This window comes from Theropithecus gelada, chromosome 3, assembly GCF_003255815.1.
Source record: "Theropithecus gelada isolate Dixy chromosome 3, Tgel_1.0, whole genome shotgun sequence".
Lineage (NCBI taxonomy): Eukaryota > Metazoa > Chordata > Mammalia > Primates > Cercopithecidae > Theropithecus > Theropithecus gelada.
In genome coordinates, this window is record NC_037670.1 from 159,219,646 (window position 1) to 159,241,269 (window position 21,624).

Here is a 21,624-nt window from a genome sequence, read left to right on the forward strand (position 1 = left end):
AAAGCAATTAACCCCATGGCAAGCTCGGCCATAAATTTTACTCCCAAAGTGAACGCATGATGCAGGTATGAGCCTTGATTTCAGATAAAGAAGAGAATGTGGAGCTATTATTAAATACAAAGTAAAACAACATGAAAAATGCCAGAAGATATAAAGAATGCAAGTAGGAGCCTGGGGGCAGAGGGAGGGAAGAGCTAAGTGAAGGCGGGGGCGGGGTGGTGGGGCGGTGGTGGAGGATGAAGGGAATGGGAGACTGTTCCAGGGAGCTATGCCAGTCTGATGTGGTCTCCAGGCTGGCTGATGCTGAGTGGAAGGGACAGAGCTGGCTCCTCCCCCAGGAGACCCGAACCTGGACTTCTCCAGGCACCACTGAGCCCCCTCAGCCTCCCCACCCCACCCCTCACCCACCACAGGGAGGAGTCACATGGTGTTCTCCTTTTAAAGCAAGATTTAAAGAATTACTCCTCATTTCCTGGAACACTTGAGACCACAGGGGAGTTGGCAGAGGCAGGGGAAAGTTAAGATTTTTGGTAGAATAGGAAAGGGGCCAGGGAAGAGGGTGCCACCACGGCCCTTGTGTCTTTCCCTACCAGGCAGAGTCCTGGCAAGAGGCGTGGAGGGGCTTTTCAGGCAGCCTGTGGTTGAAAAACCAACAAAGGATGCTTCAAGTTCTACTCATAGGTCCTGATGACTAGGGAGGGATTTCTGCCTTTAAAAGATCAAAACAGGACTTGCTCTTAAGCCACCTGAGGGTAGCTTGAATTAACACCTGATATGATCACCAGGTCTTCCCCAGCCACCGAGAAAACAGAACCCTTGTTTCTGTCACGGACGTTCGAAATGCCTTTCATAAAAAGTCTTTACTGAAATCATTAGAGATAAAATGTTAACAGCACATACCACAAAGGAACAGAGAATTCTGAAGACATTTATTCACAGCGGAAATGTAGTCAGCCAATGGAGGTTCCAGTAGAATTATTGGTGGCAGATTCCTTCTTGATTTGACAGTGAAAAAAGGGCTAAAGAGGAGGAGGGACTGTCTTTTTTAAGAAGGACCTGGAAAACTAAGTTATTGACTAGCTGATGATGCCAAGGGCTGGCGTTGTTTATCTTCAGCTGGGGTGGAGGAGAGAGAACAGTCCACCTGCAAGCTGGGTGTGAAAGTATCTTGTTGCGTTGGGCTGTTGGAGATCGATAACCTTGTACATGCTTTCGTGGACATTTTGGTGCTTTCTTTTGTAATGCTTTAAAAAAAAGTGTTACTGGAGCATCCTCTAGCATCGTTATTTGAGATGTATATGTATAATGAGACACTTGGCAACACGAGCGAATGAAGTGGAAGGGGACTGGGCACAAGGCGCTCAAGGTTTGGATTCCACCCCAGGCTCTGCTACCAACTGACTGAATGACCTGCAGCCCATTACTTCATCTCTGAGACTTAATTCCCCAAAGCAGTGGCTCTAAGTCAAGGTTTTCTTCTTTCTAAATCACAACACTTTCTTTGAAAGCAGGGCTGCCCAGTGGAAATGAAGGAGGGGCCCCAGGACTCTGCCCATTCAGCTCCCCACATCCTCTCCATGCCTGTGTGGTGCCTCATCAGAACCCTGGGCTGATCTGAACTGCACTGGCTCAGATAATGACTAAACACCCCTCCAGGTCGTCAAAGAGTAGCTGCAGTTGGAGGAGCATCACTGACCACTCTGGGAAGCTGGCAGTCCTGTTTCAGTATGTGGCACAGGTCCCACGAAACTTATTCTGCTCTTGGGTTGAGCGTGGCAGCCAGGGAGCTGATGCTGGTGGGTTTTAGGGTCCCCCAGGGCGTGGATAATTTCTTTCTTAGCTGCATGAGCTACTGAAGACATGGAAGTTCTAAGAATTTGTATTAAGAATTATTTGATTAAGAATAGCTTCTAATCATTACATCCTCTACGAACAATCACATAACTTCCTGACTTCCAGTCCAGGCCCTCCTTGCTAGCCTAGGCTGCCTCTTGTTCTTTTCTATTTCTGCCATCCCATTGGAGCCTGAAAATAAATATTGTTTGACACTCCGTGTCATAGATGACTTCAATGGTCAGAATAAACAAGTCTTCTGTATTATCTAAGTGGAAGTATCACGCCTCCACATCCTATTCCCATCAGATGCAACAGAGAACAAAGAGGAAACTGTGATCTTCTCCTATACCTGCCATTAAATTGCTGAGTAGCCTTGGAGATACTTATGTCGAGCAACTTTTCAGTACCCCTGTGTCCCTTCTGTTGTCAAAAAGCCTTTACTGAGCACCTACTCGTTGGGAAAGCAAATTATTAAGCACTAGATGGAATAAGAAGTGACATAAAACATGAGAAGTAATGAAACTGCTCCTTTAAGCCTCCATAAAAATTAGAGTCAGGTCCAAAGCCACACCACACACAGGGGGGGAAGCCCTAGAGACTCGTAAGTGTGGGAGTCGGGTGAGAAAATTGCATTTCAGCAAAACGGTCCTGCCAAAAGATATATAGGGAATCAGAAAAGACGAAACTCAAAACAAGGCCAACCACCTGAGTGCTGTAGAATCCACACTAGGAGAGCTGAGGACCCAGTGCCTCTCCCCTAAGAGAGGCAGCACTGAGCAATGGGAAGAACTGGGCCTAGGGGCTGGGGACTGAGAGACCCCAGGGGCTGACACAAGTTCTGCACTCAACTTCCTAACAGGCTCTGCAATGAGGAGGAGAGCCTCATGGTCTTTGAGCACTCCCTGGTCCTTACAGTCTATAACTCCCTCCTTCATCAGCCTTTTTAAAAGAAAATTAAATGTCCTCAGAAGAGTCACAAAGCCACTCGGCATCCTTCCCTTCATTCTCTGCATGCATTTTCATTTGTCCCCAGATTCTTCTGGCCATCTTCCATGTTGATAGTTAAAAGTCATCAGAGCAGTCCCTGATGGTGCAAAGCCCTACCTAAAAACACTGTGTGATAGTAACTCGCATTTGTGTGGAACTAATTCTGTACAAGCCCTGCTTGAACACAACTTTATACATATTTGCGTATAAAGTAGGTACTAATATGATTCCCATTTTGCAGATGAGAAAACTAAGGCACCCTGCAGTTAAATAAGTTGCTCAAGGTCACACAGGGACAAGTAGCAAATAGCTGGGCTTCAAAGCTGGGCAGTTTGTTCTGGAGGCCATGTGTTAAGCCATCATGTTTCACCACCTCTCCGTAATATGACAAATCATAATGGCAAAGCCTCAATAACATATATGGGAATTTCTTGGACATTCTGAACATGGAGAGTTTTGAGCCCTTATGAAAGAGCTGATGCAACAAGGAAGTGGGTGGTGGAGTGTCTTAGACTGTGCTAAGGGGCCTTAGAGGATATCACAGCTATTGTGTACATGCACTGCTGCCACTGTCTATTTCTCTCTAAAAATTAACAGCTACAAAGACACTTGATCATTTTCAGCTTAAAAAAAAAAGGCCAGCAGCTATAGGAATCTGGAAATAATCCCCAAACTCAAGGGACTGATGCACTGGTTTAAAAGGGGTTGACTTTAAAGCTGGTATGTGAGTTGACTGAGGCTATTGGCGGGGATGCTAACAATTTGTGGAATGCATTTTTGGAAAGAATTAGGGGGAAAATCATGTTGTGTCTTACAAACCAATAATTAGGTATACAGCTCTAAGGGGTGAGCATTAAATATCAGGTTTTCAGAATGCATAGTTTTTAGGGGAATCAGTTTGCCTTTCTTTTCTTTCTCAGATCTTACCCTAAGGATCAAATTCAAGCCATACCGGATGTGCCCAAATCATTTCCATCTGACGCCCAGGACGACCCAGAAGGCCTGGCCTTGAGGAGCAGCTCCCAGTGAGAGCTATTTGTGAAGGAACCAAGCTAGAACCACGTCAATTGTTTCTGTTCAGCCTGGTCCTAGCCCCACTGGTATGGTCTTACTGACTTTCTTCTGACAGCTGAGTTTTTAAAATGGGCTGCTTTACAGTGTGGCCATGGATTAAAATAAGAAAAAAGAAGCCCTTCATTTCTATTCTATTTCCCTCCCACCCCCTCCCTTTCCAGCATATAAATAAAGTGCTTCTCACAGAACAGAAGCTTACTGACAATAGATGGGGAAACTGAGGCACACAGAGATTGACTCATGTGTCCAGTTCTGCTTAATTTTTGTGTAACAAATTAAGAGACATGGAGCTCTCTGTCCAGAACAAAACCCCAGGTAGTTAACGGGGTGTTCAATCAAAAAGAGAACACTGGGCTTTTATTTTTATTTACTTATTTCTTAAGAACCCCTTTGTGGCTGTTTCTGGGAAAAGTGATTGGAGCCCACCTGCCTGATCCCAGGTTTTCACTGCTCCCCAAGACACAGAGAGAGAGCTGTTTAGTTCTGTATTTACCTCCACTTTGGCCAGATGTGATCAGACAAAACATGCCTGGCAGAAAGGGTTTCCAGCTGCTCCCAAAGGCAGCTATAGTAATTTCAAGGGTAGAAGTTGGACACACTCGTGTTTACCAGGGAGGTCAGTGTCTAAACTGAAAGGAGACAGGGAGGTGTGACTGACAGCCTCAGGCACTGGGCAGGACACACACAAAATCCTGCCTCTGCTCAAGGGGGCTGGGGGAGGGGACCTGCAAGGAGTGGCTTGCTCTATCCTGAACAAGCGTTTTACCCCAGGAAGGGGCCTTAGAGATCTCTGCCTCCAACCTCCTAGTTTATTTGTATTATTTTTATTTTTTTATTTTAAATACATAAATTTTTAATACCATGAGACATACTATTCTTTTTGTTGTTTTTTTTTGTTTGTTTGGTTTTTTTTTTGAGACGGAGTCTCACTCTGTCGCCCAGGCTGGAGTGCAGTGGCACTATCTTGGCTCACTGCAAGCTCCACCTCCCAGGTTCGTGCCATTCTCCTGCCTCAGCCTCCCAAGTAGCTGGGACTACAGGCACCCGCCACCGCGCCCAGCTAATTTTTTTTTCGTATTTTTAGTAGAGACAGAGTTTCACCGTGTTAGCCAGGATGGTCTCAATCTCCTGACCTCGAGATCTGCCCGCCTCAGCCTCCCAAAGTGCTGGGATTACAGGCGTGAGCCACCGCACCCAGCTGAGAGATACTATTTTAAAGAATAAAATGCTTCCATCAACTCAGATTCTTTGTTTTTGCTACTTAAATCGAGAGACTTTGTAGTGACCTGTTTTTTCATGTCACACAAAGCAATATGGTCAGTACTGGTCACATTCTAGTGTCTAGAAATCAAACAAATCACATTAAGAAGCATTGATTGAGCCCAATACAAGGAAAATTGCCAAGTAGTGTATCCCTACAGTGGTTTGTAAACTTTCTACTTTGAATCATTTTAGCTTAGGAGGAGTTACAACATGAGTCTAGAGGGTGTGTATGTGCCCAGCTTTCCCCAGTGATGACCTCATACATAACCATAATACATATATTATTGAAATTGGAAAATAACCCTCTACTTTTACAGATGAAAGAATGCAAACTCAGGGAGGCCAGGCAACTGGCCCCAGGGCACACAGTGAATGAGGTAAGTTGGTGTCCCCAGGCAGGCACACCCTGGTTGGTAATATCAAGGCTTTGTTTGAGTCCAGTTTCTGCCACGGATGAGCTGAGTGACGTTGGACAAGTTCCTTAAACTCATCTATGAAATGGAGACAATTATAGTGTTTTCCTTGGGGGATTGTTCTGGGGACTGGGAAAAGGTGTGTGCAAGATTCTTGGGACAGTGCCTGACGTGTAACAAGAATCCACCTGCATTGGAGGCTTGCTTTGTTCCGGTCATTGTTCTGCGTGCTTTATATGTTACACTATTTATTGCAACAACTCTAGAACCCATCATTATCGATTCTTTTACCAATGAGAAAACTGAGGCACAAAGAGGTCAAAGGCCTAGTGAGGGGCAGAGATGGGGCCCAAAGTTTGGCTGAGTTTTGGAGCTCCTGGCCTTCCTTGGTCAAGGCTGAATGAACAGTGCTGCTGCAGTTGCTGTAAGCATGTTACATCTCACCTGGATGCTCTGGCTTCCTGTGGTGGCTTCTCTGAGCCACCTCCCTAGTGGCATCTGTGCCTGAGTTTGGCTGGATGTGCAACCTCAGGGCATTTAACATTGGACCACCATGAACTTTACAGCTAACCAGATACTGCACTGACTTTACTCAACTCTTGGGCCTTTCAGGAGCTCAGTAATTATCCACTAGGAGGCTCCTCACCTGCCCATCACTAGAAACTCCGTTCATTACCTTTCTCTTTTTCTCCACCTTTTGTGCCTCCTTAGTTTTAAAAGACTTTGTTATCAAACAACCTGTATTTTCAAATTAGTTGATCCATGCTTCCATTTTTAAAAAGTTATTCCAAGATATGTGCAATTGCCAATTAGAGATACTGGGCAGCAACAGATAACCATCAAACTTGGTTCATAGAATTTTAGCCCAAAGCAAACAAAATTTGACATTTTAATGAGACCGGGCAGGCTTAGCAGGCAGGGGTAGGACTTCAATGTGACTTTTAAAATACTGAAAATAGTTTGAGGACTCCTAAGGGTTTAGGAATCCCAGGGACTTAATCCAGTCCCCAAAGATTCTAAAGATTCCGGAAAATCCCCCATAAAACATAAATACCCTTTATTATATGTGCTTTATGTTGGCCTAAATCCCTTTTTCAATATCTTAATCGCATTCTACCTTACAGTTTGATATTTACATGAGAGTCTCTAAAATTCAAGGAAATCCAATTGCATTAAAATATTTCTATGCACATATGGTACCCAGGTGCATAATAAAGGTAGACATCATTATTTTAAAAAGAGTGGCATGCAGTTTCTTCCCTGGTTATTCAATCTCTATCTACCCACATAGTTTCCAGCATTTTCCCTCTCCCATCCAGCTTTTAGCCCTACTTGCCATCTTCCTGTCCTTGCTATTAAGTTGGTGGTTCAATAAACTCTTACTAAACATGTGCTGCATTACTCCATGTTTTCCAGAGAAACAGAATCAACAAGATATTGATTCAATACATACACATATATATTTGGACATATACATGTATGTGGAGAGAGACAGAAAGAGAGAGAGACAGAGGTTGATTCATTTTAAAAGAAAGTGTGGGAACTGCAAGTCTGAAAGTTTGCAGGGCCAGACCAGCAGGCTGGAAGTTCTGGCAAGAGGTGACATTGCAGACTTGAGTCTGAAGGCAGAATTCCTTCCCCTTTGTAGGGCCTCAGTCTTTTCTCTTAAGGCCTCCAACTGATGGGATGAGGACCACCCACATGATGTATGGTAATCTACTCAAAGTCAACTCACTTAAATATCAATTATATCTTTTAAAATACCTTCACTGCAACATCTAGGCTGATGTTTGACCAAACAACAGCGCATCATGTTGTAGCGCCCCCAATATTAACAAATAAAATCAGCCATCACATGGACAGGCACTGTATTAGGTGTAAAGATAGAGTATAATGATAAATATAACCTTGTCCTTAATCTTGAGGAGTTGATGATCAAGTGGAGAAGGAAAGGCAGGAAGGAATCATTTTGGTAAATTCCATATTGAGGTATAGATGCAAACCTGACAAAGGAGTTTGGCCTTGGGCCAGCATGAGAAGGCTACACTTTATCAGGTGCAATTTGAGCTGGATCCTGAAGACTGAGAAGAGGCTCACTCCAAGGAAAGGTGTCCCGGTGATGGAGAAGCAAAAGGATTTGCATTACATGGGCAACTGTGAATGGCTAGATGCACTCATGTAAATAGGCAAGTTTTCTGAATAACTTGCCTATTTCAAATCACATTTAGCCATTCCTTGTTACAACATTCCTTCACAAAGAGTCATTTAGTTCAACAAACTCATTGTGGTCCTCTTTTAGACAGAAAGCTTCTCTTTCTCAGAAACGTAGCTGAGTGATAGTATTTTCCTTATAAGAAGAGATGCAGATCAGCTCACTGTAGTTGTGTCTGACCTCAGGGCTCTCCAGAAAGCAACAATTCCTTTTAATTCCTCTCTTACCTCTTTTCATGCCCCAAATCCCACACACATACCTCAAATCCAAAATAATTCAACCATAGCCTTGTGCATTGATGTCACAGGGCTTTCCTCTACTGAGAGGTTGAGCACAAAATCTCTTTAATTCCCTACTGCTTTCAGACTATGAAATGATGTCTGTTGGTGAATTGTTTATACATTCCACCAAAACAAGCCAACAAAAAAACTGAATGAAGTTGGCTCTTTTTTTCTCTCTGTGGATTTCAGAAAATTCCAGTATGTTGCCAATTAGGCTTCCAAAATGGATGAACAATCTAAAAAAAGATCTAGACAGCAACATTATGTAGAGGAACAAGCACTATACTAGGAATCAGAAAAATGAGTTTTTGTTTTTACTTGTTTAAAACCCATTTATGCCTAGTGTTCCATTATTGGAACATTGAGCACGTGGGAGGTATTTATATCCTACTGCTTAAGGTCATCGCCAAGGTCTGATTGCAAAAATTCAAAAATGGCAACCTCAGGCATAAATGGGTTAAATGTTCTCTTATTTTAACCCTTACCTAAGCTGTGTGACCTTAGGAAAGCACACGGCCTCTCTGAGCTTTGATCCTCATCCAGGTGGGCTTCACGCTTTCCCAGGTCCTTCCAGCCCCCTGATCGTCTTCCTTCCTTCCTCCCTTCCTTCCTTCCTTCCCTCCCTCCCTCCCTTCTTCCTTCTTTCCTTCCTTTCTTTTTTTCTTTCTTTCTTCCTTCCTTCCTCCTTCCCTCCCTCCCTCCCTCTCTCTCTCTCTCTCTCTCTCTTTCTTTCTTTCTTTCCTTCTTTCCTTCTTTCTTTCTTTCTTTCTTCGTTTGTTTGTTTTGAGATGGAGTCTCTCTCTGTTGCCCAGGCTAGAGTGCAATGGCATGATCTTGGCTCACTGCAACCACCACCTCCCGGGTTCAAGCTATTCTCATGTCTCAGCCTCCCAAGTAACTGGGATTACAGGCACCCACCACCGCGCCCGGCTAATTTTTGTATTTTTAGTAGAGACGGGTTTTCCCCGTGTTGGTCAGGTTGGTCTTGAACTCCTGACCTCAGGTGATCCGCCCACCTCGGCCACCCAAAGTGCTGGGATTACAGGCGTGAGCCACCGCGCTCAGCCTTGTGTTCCTTTCTTTCGCCACTTATTTATAAACTTACATTCTTGAATAGAACATCTTTATTCTGCTTTTCCAGTATTTTAAGGCAGTAAAAAATATTTTTGGAAAATACTTAACTTTACGAGTTGCCATATACATGATTTTTACCTAAGCCAGGACTGAAAATAGTTAATTTTTGTAGTTGACCATTCATGTGATGTTCTTTCTTTCCATCTGAAAGTAATGTGGAGGAGGTGACATTAACATAACGAAAGCATGGAAGAAATAGGAATGTCAGTCTTTGATGCTGAGCTTCATAACTCTTCCTTCTTATATGTCATTGCCAAATCGACGTTGGCATTTCAAATGGCTTTGGGATAGCACACCGGCTTGAGAGGAGTTGAGGTGAAGCCTCTCGTTTTGGTTTTCCTGTTGAATAACTACACTGAAATTCACCAAGATAGAGTCAGTGGTGGGCTTTAGGCCACTGAATTAAACCAAGCTCGCTGGCCCCATCTAGGGATGAAAAGCATTTAGCCCATGTTCTAACCATTGAATTAGACATCAAAGGTCCAAAGTTCTGAGACTGACTTAGAATAACCTTTTACCTCCAGGCGGCACAATCTCCAGAACGTTCCTGGAGGATGAACTTTTGGCTTTCACCAGCCTGCCTGTTAAGCCATCCACCAAGGAAGATGAAATGTCTGACCAGACATCACTCCCAGGTGGCAGTTCGTGCCTGTTTCCTCTCACATGGCCATCATGGGACATCATTCTGGAAATCATTCTGCAGCTGTATGAAACCAGGGCCAAAACCCATTCCCCTACCCCAGAAGCAAGGGAAATATGGATATGGGAGAAATGAAATTGACTGACTATTGGTGATGGGGTGCTGTTGTCAAGGGTAAGGACTGGGCAATACTTCTAAGAGACTGAACACCTTTTGTTTTATCAAGAAAACAATGAAAGACCCAAGGCAAAACAAGCAAGAAGCAAAATGGCCAATAGTTTGTCTCCAGCCAGGTTTCTGTAAGGACCAGGAGGAACAGCCTCCCAGGAGTCAGGGAGACAGATAGGCTGTCTTCTTGTCTAGTCACTGTGAGATGACAGGGTCACAGGGTCACTCAGCTTTGTTTGTAGAATCCTGAGCCCCCTAAATCCAGTCTTGGATAGGAGGAGGGGGGAAGGAGCTCTACGGAAAGGGGAGCCTTATCAAGATTCTGGAGGACCCGCAAGTGGCTCTGGCCCTGGGAACAGCCACTCTGCCATATTTGCTAAATACCTGTCACCGGCAGAATCCTGCTCTAGATGCTGAGAGGAGCTACAAGGGCTATGAAAGTTCTCTCCATTCATGGAGTTTGAGGTATGAATCGACACAAAGTTGGTCTGTAAAAATGCATGTGACCATGCATTTACCGTCCCCCTCAGCTGCACAGAAAGCTACGCTGATACCCCTGCCACTCAAGGGTAGGACACATCTACAACTTCCGAGTTGGAAAGCACCCTCAGTAATCCCCTGGAACAATCCTCTCCCCGATTTACAGAAGACACAATACCCAGAAAAGGGGAGTGGTTGCCCCATGCAGTTGGGAAGAGGCAGCATGGGAAGAAGAACTCCAGGCTGCCGGAGCCCATGAGGGGTCCAGCCCGGCCCAGGCCGCCTGACTCTTCTTGTGAGTTAAGGGAAGGGAGCAAGAGAAGTCAGAATCCGACCATGTGAGTTTTAATCCCCTTTGTGATACAGTCTGTGCTTGCAAATGGTTAAGACAGTGTGTGGCTTTGCCTGTTTTTCTGCCCACATGCTGACAATTTTGTTGAACAAAATTACAAGAATAGCACAAGGATAACCTTTCCCCCGCCCTCTGCATGTATCTTCCCAACATTGTTATGCTCGCCAATCTTGTGCTATTAGATCAGCTTTCTTATTGCATCTATGCATTATGGAACATTCTGGTTACAAGCCTGCATGCTGGAGTCAGACTACCTGGGTTCAAATCCCACCACTGCCTCTGCTGGCTGTGACATCTGGCAAGTTCCTTAACCTCTGTTTTCAGTTTCCTTGCCTGAACAGTAAGGAAGGGGATCAGATCCTCTCAGAGGTGCTGCTCAGCCCTGACATGATTGTGCTTTTATTTATTTAAAAAATATAAAAATGATGACTGTGCCTATTAGAGGCAGGAATGGAACAGAAAGAGCAGGCAGTGGTGAGAGAAAGATGGATCAAAGAGCCTTTCCCTTCAGCTATAAACCAGCTTCTCTTGTTTCTCTTTGCCTTGTTTTTTAGGTATCTCTGACTGCAGAGGAAGAACACGGGAACTTTGAGTTGTTATTACTGAGGAAGACAGGATGATCAGGAATTTGACCAGGAAGCCCAGGTCACATCTAACATCAGTGAGGCAGTGACTGGTTAAAGGCTTGATGAGAACTGGCTGTCTGGCCCCAGGCTGCCAGGAATAGCAGGGGTGAATGACCTATAGAACCTCAGGCTGTATCAGCTTGGGTGGACTAAGTGATCACCATGTCCCCCTAGAAGCTAGTCTGGAAGCCGTCCACAGGGGAGTCTGAACTAATGAACCAGGGCCACTGGGGATGGGACCCAGGAATCTGGATTTTAACCAGCATCTCAGCTGACTCTTAGGCTTCAGGTTTAGAACCACTGATGTGGTCCATTCTTCTCACCGGCAAACAAGGACCAGCTCTTTCTTTTTTCTCTGCTTCTTTCCAGACAGAAGGTGTTCAGGGTAGAGAACTAGAGTTTGACCTCAGTGCTGCTTCTTCTAAGCCATCGTGTTCAGAGAGCTAAGCATAAGGCAGAATGGAGGTGAGAAATTGCTCGGAAATTCTCAAAGCCCAGGCAAAGGTAGATTTGATTTCCTTTTGCATGCTTCCCTGAAATATGTTAATTCTGGTGTAAACATGGTCTGAGGTGTTACTAGGGTGAGGAGAAAGGCGTGCTGAGAAAGGAGGCCCTTACTCTCATAGGCCTTTCCTTGCAGGTCACAAGATGTCACCGATGGGTTGTTCTGAAAACATCTGCCCCCTGCCACCCCCGCCAAGCAGAGTCCTACCCTCTTACGAAAGCAGTTTCTCCGAGGTCAAAGGCTGAGAACAAACTGCAAATAAAAGCATCAATCTCCTTTGCAGCTGACTCACTTAGGTCACCCCAGGGAGCAGCCAAACCGCTGTATAAGGGAGGGACAGCTCGATTTGAGGCATGTATAAATTAGGAAATGTGTAGTACTAATGGAAAATTAATAGGTTGTTTCATTTGCAGAGCTGATAGACAAATTTGGCATTCCGTGTGTTCAGACCTTTAAATATTTATAACCGAGAGCCTACAGGAGTACTGTTTCTGTAGAGACTTTTCGGATAGAGTATTGTGAATTTCAAAGAGCCCTTTGCTAAGCCTATCTGCTATTTCATTCCACTTTTTTTTTCCTGTAAATAATGGCTAAAGAAATTTTCCTGGGTCACCTTAGTAAACACTGTGTGGTAGTACTTTGAGTGTTGTAGGGCCCTGGGATACACCCACTACGCAGGGCTAACTACCCAGCAAAGAAGTCCCTTTGAACAGGTGGAAGGGCCAAACCTGTCGCAATTTAACTTTGAGAAACCATAAGACCTCACTGCCGATAGACTTTGTCTGAGATGGGCCCTGGAGACCCCTCTGAAAAGTATTTCGGGAAATGTGAGCAGTTCATGTCCTCTTAGAAAAACTTCAGCTACTTCTAGGGAGTCATGAGCAAACCCCAAATTGCAGAAAGGGGCTTCTCAGGGATTTTGAGACTTTGGGGAGTTTGAGAACTTGACCTTCCCAGAGTACCCTCAAGAGGGGTGAACAGATCAAGAACTGGACACTCCATGGTAGCACCTGCAAACCCTCTTCCTCACACCCAAAGGGAGTGCTTGGCCCCCACTGGGACTCCTTGCACCCCAGGGAAATGGGTCCAGGAGAGTTAAGCAATTCATCCAAAGTCCCACTAGAATGAGTGGCAGGGCTAGGGTTCAAACTCACATCTGCCAAACCTCAAAGCCACACTGCAATGTAATTATGAAAATAATATGATACTTTTAGTTACTGAGGCATGCTTCACTGAACCTCAGATTCCTTATCTATCAAGCCGGGCTAATAACACCCACACACAGAGCTAAGGTCAGTGTCAAATGAGATGATATACGTATGTCGAGCACCCAACATTGTTTCTGGAACATAGAAGACACATAACATAGGATAGCTATAATTTTTACTGTGGTTGGAGAGTAGAAACAAATGAGTGGGTTAGGGAAAGAGTGCACATTATTGTCTGTAACCCAATACAGAGAAAGATCAGTGATCTTTGGGAATTGAAAAGAAGTGTTACAAATTGTCACCCTATCCCACTCTGACATAACAAATCTTTAGATCAGCCAAGCAACAACAAGAATGATTGTTAGGGATGGTTGTAAGAGAATGGGTGGCGATAGACTCAAGACTGTTTTGAAGAGTGAAGCAACTTGCCGAGTTGCAAGTACAAATAATAAAGGGACAGCAAACAAGAACATAGGAGCCAATCTGCCGATACCAGAAATAGATGATCTCTGTCCTTCATTTAGCATGTAACGAGCAGCTACCACATGCTGAGAACTGTGCTGGTAGAGATCTGTGTTCCTCTTAGGAGGGCACTTCTGGTGCTAGATGCAAAATTGGACACTGTGGGATCACTGACATGTCTGTAATGACAGGGAAATACCATCCTAACAGATCCAGGTAAGCAGAGGACAGTAACACGGCTAAAAAGTGTTCAGTAGTAACAGCTGCTTCCACTGTTGACCATTCTTCTGAAGCACAGTTATATTTATTAGAAAAGTTTTTGCAAATATGATTTTACTAAAGTTGCAACATTTGATGTTAAATTCCAGTGGGATCCACTTTCCTGGTAATGTGTCCAGATCCCTTGGGGGAGCACATGGTTTCAATGAGTGCAGAATACTAGAACACTAGAATGATGTGATTATTTCTACCAACCAAACAATGAATTATTCCTACCAAACAAACAATGAAAAAAAAAGGGCTTTGTTTTGTTTTTGGTTCTCCTGCACTTATGTAGCTGTTGGAGTCTGTAGAAAGAAATAGCAGAAAAATGTTTTGCAATTTCGAAGAGTACCTGTGGCCAAATGCTATACCATTCAAAGTTAGAAGTCGTTTTATGAAGTGAGTCAGTAAATTCAGGCAGTAGCTTTCTAATATCTCAGTGTTCTGTAAGCCAGTGGTTCTAGTATTTTGAAATTCATTTTAAAATTAGGGGCCAGGAGTGCTGGCTCATGCCTGTAATCCAAATACTTGGGAGGCCGAAGTGGGAGGATCACTTGAGTCCAGGGGCTAAAGACCAAGCCTGGGCAACATAGTGAGACTCCATTTGTACAAAAAACGAACACACAAAAGAATTAGCAGGGCCTGGTGTGTGTGCCTGAAGTCCTAGCTACCCAGGTGGCTAAGGCGGGAGGATCTCTTGAGCCCCAGTTGAGGCTGCAGTTTTCCACAAAAGAAAGGACTTTTTCCGCCTTAACAAAAGGAGGATAAAAACATGAACTAAGAATAAAAGAGCCTCCTTTCCAAGTAAAGGTGATAGGTAGCCTTAACCTTGTAGCATATTCCAGCTAGGTTTTGGCTAGTGTCTGCATACTTTCCTTCAAGCGTATGCTGCTGGACTGCATTTTTTCACCCCCCCCTGCCCCCCGCCTTCATTTAGGTGGGGCCATGTGACTAGTTCTTAGCAATGGAGTGCAGAAGGGATGCATGCTTGCTCTGGGTCAGGTGGCTAGGTGCAGGTGTGTCCTCTCTACCCTCCCTTCCCAGGTTCTAGAAGATGTCAGAGCCCCTGAATGGAAGGAGTTCAGGTCCCAGAATGACCACTGGAGCAGTCCTCAAGCTCATGGACTGTGATAGGACTGCAAAACAACCCTTTATTGTGTTAAGCAATTGAGATTTGAGGGTTATATATTAGAGGTGCGTTATTATTTAGCTTAACTAGCACATCCCAATTCATGAATACATTTATACATTTATTTATTATATTTACTCTATGTGTTCACTTTTCTAACTGCTCTGTGAACCAGTAAAAACTTTATTACAGACAAGTTTGGGAACCACTGCCATATGGCCTGGATTTAGAAGTTCAAAATACAGAAGAGTAGAAGTTAGTGAATCATACCATCGAGAATTATGACTGGTTTTTTGTAAACTTTTTTAGTTTTAAGGACTCTAGAATAAAATGTACTAGTTACTCTACATTAAAAGGCCTATTTGTAGGGACCATCAAAGAATCACATATGTGAATTGGTGCAGAAGAGTCAATGCTACTTGGTCTGTACCACACCATCTAATTTGATCTTAGCCTATCAGCATCCTGATATCTGCTAAAGCCCTAGTGAATTTTCTATTTCAAGTGTAATATTTAAGGTAACACTACCAAGTGCTCCTAGGAAAAGTCACACAAAAAATAAGTGATCTAGAATGTAACATTATGAAGATTTGAACAGGAAGGAATCAGATATTAATTTTTTAGAAAACAGCCCCTAGACTGGGCATGGTGGCTCACGCCTGCAATCCCAGCACTTTGGGAAGCCAAGGCAGGCAGATCACCTGAGGTCGGGAGATCGAGACCAGCTTGACCAACATGGAGAAACCCTGTCTCTACTAAAAATACAAAATTTAGCCAGATGTGGCGGCGCATGCCTGTAATTCCAGCTACTCAGGAGGCAGGAGAGTCGCTTGAACCCAGGAGGCGGAGGTTGCGGTAAGCAGAGATGGCGCCACTGCACTCCAGCCTGGGCAACAAGAGCAAAACACTGTCTCAAAGAAAAAAGAAAACAGCTCCTAACTAATATATAGACATAGAGATAGATAGATAGATGATAGATGATAGATAGATAGATAGATAGATAGATAGATAGATAGATAGATGATAGCAACACCAGTTAAAAAAAGAAAACCCTCAAATCACTCCAAACCAAAGGCAATATATTTTAAAAGGATACAAAGGGCAAATGAAATATGAGATTTATAGTGCCTGAATGTCAATCCTTAGTTTGACTCTGAAAGTATTAATGATAGGTAAGGTTTTGATAGTCATGTGTCCTAACAAGTTAATAAATCAACACACAAAAGCAGCATTTTCGGTTTTTTAGACTACTTTTCAGTAATGTGACCAAACATGCATTGTGAAATCAGTCTGAAACTAGCCTCTTTTGTGAGGGTAATCATACATTGCCCAATATCTAAAACATTCCCAGTGCCTTCAAGGGCATAGGTGCTAATGGAGGCCTTTGGAGAGGGTTTACAACATGCACAAACACACACACACAGTCTCATTACATTAAAAGTGACACCTCATTTTTTTCTAATTTCAAATTTTATTTTAAATTTGTGTGGGTGCATAGTAGGTGTATACATTTATAGGTACATGAGATGTTTTGATACAGTATGCAATGTGTCATAACCACATCACGGAGAATGGAGTATCCATCCCCTCAAGCATTTATCATTTGTGTTATAAACAATCCAATTATATCCTCCTTTAGTTATTTTAAAATGTACAATTAAATTATTATTGACTATAGTCACCTTATTTTGCTATCAAATAGTAAGTCTTATTCATTCTTCCTATTTTTTTTGTACCCATTAACCATCCCCACCCCTCTTTCACCACCCCCCCATATCATTTTTTGACCAAATACCATTACTCAATTTGGTGACAGTAAGGACCATTCACCTGACCATCTCCCCAAGTAGAACCATACACGGACTATGGTGCACATTCAATATTCTTCACTGACAGCCATTGGTTGATTGAACGACCCCTTTAATTTATGAGACCTTGGTCTGAATGACTTATAGTTGTTTCCACAACCTCAAACTACCTTCTAAGATGTGAAGGAGGTGGTGTGAGGTGGACAGTACACTGTTTGGAGTCAGATATTCTGGCTTTCTTATTTGTCAGCTGTGTGTCCTTGGGCAAACAACTCAACAGCTTGAGGCCTTGGTTTCTTCACGCCACAGAAGTTATACAGAGTCTTGGGAACGTTTTGAGCATAAATGGGATAATGTATAAATAATATGATACATGGTATGATGATTTATTATTGTTATTTAAAGGGATATACATAGCCTGTGAAAATAACATCAAGATTTACAAGCATTTGGATCCATGAAAGTTAATTGGAATAAGTTTTTCTCTTTGCAAAGTAGACAGCTCTTATTTGTTTTATTAGTCCTGGAATGCTGGTTAAAAACTCAGTCACACCACTACAACTTGAGGGATTAATAAAATGGGTGACAATTTGAAAAAGACCTTTACAATTTCCAGCTTTTTCTTTACCATTCACAAAGGGCAGGAATGCTATGGAGACTGAAATAAGCGGGAGGTGGAGATTTAAAATGGAAAGTACCATGACAGGCATCTGAAGTTTCTTTTGGATTAGGCTTTGATTAAAGAATGGAAAATATTTTTGCAATGGAAATTCTTGTCATTAAGCCAAACACCTTTGCTGGATTATTTTCCTCTTGGGAGAGCTGACGCTCCCTCCCAGGCTGGCCACCCTATCTCTTTAGGGACTGACATCACATCTGTAACCAATAATTTCAATATGGATTTTTTGAGCCCTGTATTTCTAGGAATTATTATTAGTATTATCTATTTTATTTTTTTGAGACAGAGTCTGGCACTGTCGCCCAGGCTGGAGTGCAATGGCTTGATCTCAGCTCACTGCAACTTCCGCCTCTCGGGTTCAAGCAATTCTCTTGCCTCAGCCTCCCAAGTAGCTGGGATTACTGGCACCCGTCACCATGCCCGGTTAATTTTTTGTATTTTTAGTAGAGACGGGGCTTCACTACATTAGCCAGGCTGATCTTGAAATCCTGACTTCATGATCTGCCTGCCTCGGCCTCCCAAACTGCTGGGATTACAGGCGTGAGCCACTGTGCCCGGCGAGGAATTAATTTGTAACAATAGATTGGTATAGGATTAAACTACCCAGAAACAGTTAAGTATCTAAATGTCTTCCTATGTGACCAGTCTTTTAATTGCAGAAGAATAATACAGTATTTTTTACATTTCTACAAAATATATTTATTTGTAGAAAATTTGGAAAATGCAGGAAAACATAAAGGCTAAAGTAATAACCACACATAATCCTACTTCATTTTTGAGCCTAGCTTTTCAGTTTTTTTTATATGTATGTACATATATTTATACACATCTATATGTATGTTTACATGTGTAATATGTGTAATACATGCTTTGAGAGCTCATATTTACAAGCTACTAGAAACTGGCTTTTAAAAAAAAAAAATGGAATCTCGCTCTGTCACCAGGCTGGAGTGCAGTGGCACAATCTCCGCTCACTGCAACATCTGCCTCCAGGGTTCAAGTGATTCTCCTGCCTCAGCCTCCTGAGTAGCTGAGATTATAGGTACCCACCACCATGCCCGGCTAATTTTTGTATTTTTAGTAGAGACGGGGTTTCGCCATGTTGGCCAGGCTGGTCTCAAACTCCTGACCTCAGGTGATCTGCCCGCCTTAGCCTCCCAAAGTGCTGGGATTACAGGCAGAACTGGCTTTTTAATTTAGTATATCATGAACATTTCCCCATGTTATTGATTTTCTACTCCAGAATGATTGTAAAAGGCTGTAGAGTGCCCCATGGCAGTGGGTTTTGCTGTGGCCTGGCCACAGGGTTCAGGAAGCCCTTCCCCAGGGCAACACTGGGTTGCACTTCCCTGCCTGCCCTGCTCTGTAGGGGAGCACGTGCTCTATGCAGGGCATCCCATAGAGGCACCCGCCTGCTCTGCCACCCCCCAGGTCATGCTCCCTGTGCTGTCCCATGGGGTCAACCACACCAGCAGTCGTACCCTCTCGTGCCTGATGATTTTCACAGTCTCAAGGGGATGGGGAGGGAAGGGGAGGAGGCTTCCCACAGGGGCCGCCCTGCATGTGAAGAGTGCCAGTGTGGCCCAGCAGTGAACCGCCCAGGCTGGTGTCAGGCTGACTGATTTCTGAATCCCTGCCCCACTGTACACCAGCTCTAGGCCCTCCAGCAAGGTCTCAAACCTCTCCGGCTGAGATAAGGTGATAATGAAAGTACTTACTTCAAAGAGTTGTGAGAATTAAGTAAGAAATCCATGCAAAGCGTGTGACACAGTGTCTGGTAACCAGGAGGGGCTCAGTAAATGTCAGCTGGTGTCACTGTTACCTCAGGGCTCCTGTGAGAGTGAGGGAAGTTGCTGGGAGGACAGGTGGGGTAAGGTACAGAGAAGAATCCCAAGAAGAAACAGAGTCTAGGGAGGATGCTGGTGTCAGTGGTGGGAGGGACTGTGTGATGTGAGTTTCACGTGTCAACTAGGGCAGGCCGTGGCACCCAGATATGTGAATAAACATCAGTCTAGATGTCACTGTGAAGGTATTTTTTAGGTGATTCACATTTAGATCATTAGACTAAGAGTAAAGTAGTTATTCTCCAGGATGTGGTTAGGCCTCTTCACAAAGGCCTTAAGAAGGAAAAAAACCAGAGGTGCCCTAGAGAGGAATACATTCTGCCTTCAGACCAACTTTGGACTTCAGCAGCAACACCAGCTCTTTGCTGGTCTCCAGCCTGTCTGCCTGCTGCGCAGACTTCAGCCTGGCCAGCCCTCATAATCACGTGAGCCAATTCCTTAAAATCAACCTCTCTCTCTCTCTCTCTCTCTCTGTATGTCTCTCTCTCTCTCTCTCTGTCTCTGTCTATCTCTCTCCATATATATCCTATTGGTTCTGTTTCTCTGGAAAACTGTAACTAACACATGCTGTTATGTAAAATGTAGAAAAAATAGAGAAAAGTAAAATGGAGACAATGAAGGGTCAGGCAAGGTTGGTGGAGGAGGGAAGAGAAAGGGATCATTGTACATATTCAGAGCACGAATTATCTCCCATTTATCTTTGTAGCCTTAATGCAGTTCCTGGTGTATAGGTACCAAATAAAGGAAAGAAGGAAAGAAGGAAAGGAGAGAGGGAGGAAGGGAAGGTGGGAAAGAGGAAAAACAGAAATTCCCAAGACAGGCTTGAGGCAAGATTCTGCTCTAGTTGTCATTCTCCCTTTTTAATTCTTGAAACAATGCCTAGAGTATTCCTTTTCAGCATACTCTAAAATCAAACAACAAGCACAGATCTCTTACCATTTCCTCCAGACCTTTTGCTTCATCAGACATCTCTCTCATCTATCTCACTTGGAGGTCCAGCCAACAATATCTTCTTTTTAAAATATTTAGTCTGGAATCTGTCTTGGCACAGCCATAATGCCCTGCCTTGATTACGGACTGGTGGAGAGATGGGACCCAGAAAACAAATGCCCCAGATTACTGGGTAATGACATTCCGGCCACCAGAATTCTTCCCTGTGGTTTCAATTGGATACACGCATTGCATGCACTGTAGTCACCCACAAAGCAGCCACATTCCTGTGCAAGACACTGGAATTGTGTCTCTGGGAAAATGTCCCACCTGGGACAATCCCTGGAATGCCTTCTAGAATTAAAGTAGACACTAAAGATGATGGGTTATCAATTTATTATTTTAGTTTTCTTCATCCTCAGAACTCAAGAGTGAGTTTTCTCTTTTGTGGAAGAATTGCAGGATTCTGGGGAGACTTTGATGCTCAAAGGGATTCTTCCCACCATAGGGTCAGAGAATCGGTCTTTTAGCTAAGATCTGACGTGTATTGAAATAACAAACTACCCCTGAATAAAAGAGCACTCTGAGATGGAATCAGACATGCCTTCGAGTGGGGTTTACATAATAGAGGGAAAGAAGAGAAAAAAGTCGTTAAAAATCCAAGAGGAAAACATGCCTGAAAATAAACTTTATGCGTTTTATAATTTGGACTAGGACAATTCTCATTCACTCCTTTCCTCTTTCATTCAAGGATTTATTGACAGTCTATAATATAGAAGGGACTCAGATATACATAACTTGGGAGAAGGGTAAAGGTACAAAAACAGAAAAGGAACTTTAAATCCACCTTTCACATTGACAGATGCAGGTCTGGTGATTTCACCAAATTACTTCCTAACTAGTCAGCATCAGGAAATAAGTGACATTGGTGTTCATTACCCTCCTTCTCACTTTTCATTCCTCATTTCCTAGACACCCTGTGGACACCCCTTGGGTAGTTCTATTTAATGTCTGCCTAGAACCTACACTTCATGTTAATTTCCACTTTAATCCAAACTTAACTGAGTTAGCTCCTATTCCTTCTCACCTGGATGGTGCTCTGTAAAATAACCATAGTAAACAATTTCCTTTTAAGGGATCTAGTTGGAAACGTGGATGGCCCCCAAACATGCAGTTCCCTCTGACTGTGGGGAAGGTTGGGAATGACTTGCTGCCTCGGTGACTGAAAGCCTGGGGCTCCGGGACATGCAGCGCCTTACACCAAGCAGGATTTCTCAGACTGTGTTTTGTGGGATATGAGTTTCAGGAGAAATTCACAGGTATGCTACAAAG